The sequence below is a fragment of the Mustelus asterias genome, chromosome 8 (genome assembly GCF_964213995.1).
Source record: "Mustelus asterias chromosome 8, sMusAst1.hap1.1, whole genome shotgun sequence".
In the NCBI taxonomy this organism is placed as follows: domain Eukaryota; kingdom Metazoa; phylum Chordata; class Chondrichthyes; order Carcharhiniformes; family Triakidae; genus Mustelus; species Mustelus asterias.
Genome location: NC_135808.1, coordinates 92,599,485 through 92,603,394, shown reverse-complemented (window position 1 = coordinate 92,603,394; position 3,910 = coordinate 92,599,485).

Here is a 3,910-nt window from a genome sequence, read left to right as displayed (position 1 = left end):
CTCATGGTACCAAATAAACCTGTTGGATTTTAACCTGGTGTTGTGAGACTTCTTACTGTGCCCATCTCAGTCCAACGCCGGCATCTCCACATCATAAAAATATAACACAAAGGAACATGAGAAAAGCACAAGGGGTCAATGGTTTCCTGGAACATTTCCCATGGCAGTTCCTTGACCAATCAAAGTCAACTTGTCTTTTTTGCATATTAACTAATGTTTGGGGTGCTGGTAGTAATAACCGTTGCTGGGTATATTGTCCATAGCAATACGTCGTCCAATTGCCAGCCAATCAGCAACTTTATCTCATGCAGTGTAACTTGTTGTTTCCTTTGAAGTTTGGTACTCTTGTGTCTGTCATGGTGAGTGCAAGATGAAAAATCTTTTTTAAAATATTATTATAATTTTCAGATAAGTAAGCTAAAAAGAATGGGGGTTAATTTCTACAGAGGTTCTCTTGCTCATCTATCATTACATTCATGGAATAGCAATGGAACCCCTTGAAAAATGGGGTTTGCCGTTTTACCAAAATTTAGGGAGAACTTCTGTCAAAAAGTGATAGACACTGATATACCAGAACTGCTGCAGAAATTCATTCCCATTGCTTGAACTCACCTCTGCAGTTACTGCTGCTGCAGACATGGCAGAATACCATTCAGTGCTGGCATCAGCTGAAGGACCAAAAGTAATAAGTGGCTCCATTAGAAAACGTATTGATCAACATTTTTGAGTTTATTTAATTATTTTCAAAAGGGAAAGAGAATAAAATACAAAGAAGCAAATTATAACAGGAATCTGTAGTCATACAATGACAATAAAGGTGAAATCAGGCAAGACCATGTGAAAAAAATGATTTTGTTTGGTCCTGGACGTCAGCTGTAAGAACCTTTCTATCCAAGAACTGTTTGTAATGTTCTCAGGTTCCTGGAACTCCAGAATCCATCACATTTTACATTGAAAGATGGCTTTTATAACTTAGGTCACAATGGAGAAAGAGCTGCACAATTAGGATACATAACGTTTAAATGGCTTTGAATGTTTCCCTGGGGTCTTCCGTTATATTGGGGGATACTTGGTCTGTCCAAGGCAGCATTGCAAAAACTGCACTGGTAATCTCTACAGGTGCATTGAATACTTAACTTGCACATTACTGGCAGAAATGATGGCCTGTTGTTCACACCATCAGAGATGGTGGGTCCAATCTGGCGGCCCCGTTCGCCACCGGCGTAATTCCCGGTATGGCCGCAAAATCTCTCGAGCAGCCAAAAACAAGACTTGTGCCGGTGGGATCTCAATTTGACCTCTTCCCCGCCCCCTGCCAATGATGTGATTTCCATACATTATAATAAATTTGAATATTAAAAGAGCTTTAAGAGTTTGCCCATGACGTATCCTCCTCCGAGCGGCATGATATCATGCTGGCGTGAATCACTACTGGTTTTCAAAGCGAAAACCAGTCGTGATGACCCACACTGGGGGCACGGAGATGCCTGGAGGCCCCAGGGGTGAAGGACAAGGCTGGACATTGCATCTGGCACTCTTGCAATACCCCTCGTAGTGCCAGGGGGCAGTGTCCAGGGGGCTCTGGCAAGGTGGTTAATCCTCCTTCAATGGGGGTGGGGGGAGGGTGTTCCCCTTATGTGTGGTGGGGTTGGGGGAGTGCCCCTATGCCTGCGAGGAAATGATAGAGGGAGAAGCCTCTATGCCTGCAAGAGGTGTGGGGGAGAGGGGGGTTCCCCGATGTTGGCATTCTGGTGGGGGGGGGGGGAGGTCTCGATATCCATGAGGGTGAGGAAGGCCCTGACATGTAACTTTGAGATGAAGGGCACCCTGATCTCAGATTCCCGGCTTTGCCGATGTGCTTAGGCCCTGTTCCTCCAGCTGGCTGTGTGACCCTTGCCTGCACTTTGAAACTGCAGAGTGCTGTGATCAGGCGAGAAAAGGCGTCTGTGAAGCCGGTGAGTTTCACATAATTTTTCTCGCCTTATCCAGAACTCTGTGTGATTTCGGGAAAATTCCGCCCGACATCTATGTTCGTCATCAGAGAATGGTGACTCACTCATATTACCGCACATCCACCAAGTTGCCTGCGACAGTGGCAACAGTATTGGAATATGCAAGAACTAACAAGCTGGTGGAGAAGGGGAAATTTCTTTGGGTTTTAAATATCTTTTGTTGGGTAGAAATTTGCACAATCCATTGTTATAACATGCACGATATCAAGCCTTTGCTCTGTCATGCAAATTGATATAAGACCAGTAATGATAATTTAGTGGTATTATGTTGACTTGTTTGTGTAGTTTTCTCTCAAATAACCTCTTGTGAGACAGGCTGACAACTTGGAGTTAGGCTATGACTACGGTGTGCATGGGTCTGGGTGAGCAGGAATCTCTGCTGAGGGCGCCGTGTGTCACCTTTGAACTCATTTTGGTCTTTGAAATGAGATTGGAATGCTGATACAGCCAAGGGGCAGGAGAGAGCAATGGGGGCAGGAGCAGGGAATTTCTGATTGTGGGTAGCAGGGGAGGGATGTGCTGCTAATCCTCTCGGCTGATCTTACAGAGATCAAAAACTGACTTTCCCTTGGCCTCTGCTATCCTCAAGCACTGCAGGTCAAGCAATGAGTGACACTGTCACAATCAGTAGTTAAGATCACATCAGATCCAAATGACCTGGAGCATTTATATAACGATGGGGCCTCAGGCGAGCAAACTGGCTGTTCAAATAGTGGCTGGCACAGAAGTGTTGGCAAAGCAGCACTGAGCACCTGACCAACATTTTAACAGCCCACCAGCCCATCCCTTTCCCATCGTGTAGGCAGGACTCCTGTTACTTTCATTTCAACATTAGAATTGGACAATTGTAACACACTCTAGCACCCCGCCCCCCCCCCCCCCCCCCCCCCATCCGCCACTTTGTAAACTCACCGTCCCAAGTAATTAATCCATGAATAACAGTAACCTCAAGGACATTTTAGTGTAGATTTACATTACAAGGAGAGTGTCAGTGCAAAGCAAAACTGACACTACAGTTGTAATGTATAGCATGGAACTGGAGTCTGGAAGCAGGTTCCAACCCAAAGCCTGAGTAAGATTTCCCGAGCATTAACATCTGACTTACAAGAAACAGGTTTCGTATTAACATGAAAGTGAAACTGTTTACACATTTTAACCATTTTAAACTAAAATGTTTTCTGGGGTAAGGCATATGACATTACCTTTCTTCAGACTTGATTATTTAGAATTCATGTTTTACAAGGTTTCTCATGCAGTACAAAGGTAATGTAGTAATTGCAATTTTATTACCAAATAACTTGTTCACTCGGAAAATGGTAAAGGATTGAGTGAATTTTGGCCAATTCCTAGCTGTGGCAATCAGTTGTTCTGCATAATAGCTCTGTATTTCTTCTGGTGCTCAAGAAGCTTCAAGAAGACTTTGTATTTGTTGTCATAAAACCTACGAAAAAAATGTGTTGACTCTGTTAACGACAAACCACCAACTTCTGAGAAATTACACTGGATGTTTTGCTCATTTGGAAGAGTCTATACTGGATTTAAGTAGAACCTCAGCACAGAAATGTTCTGTTGCATTTTCAACTGGAAAACAACAATCTTAGAAAAGCTTTATAGGTCCTTAAACTAAAGCCAGTTTCTCCTCAGATTTCCCCTGAGCAGGCATAGATGAGCAGACACATGGGAATGATGTATACATGCGCGCCTGCTTATGTTTGGTCCCCAGATGTTTCCTGTGTTTTGTTTCAGTGGTGGAAGAAGCACTGCCTTATCCTGGTAGATTTTCTCGAGTCCAGTGGCTGCGTAACTTTTAACTTAAATGTTTTTGCGGGGGGGGGGGGGGGGGGGGGGGACACTAGCAGATTTATTTTTTGTAAAATGAGCATAAAAGGATACAAAAC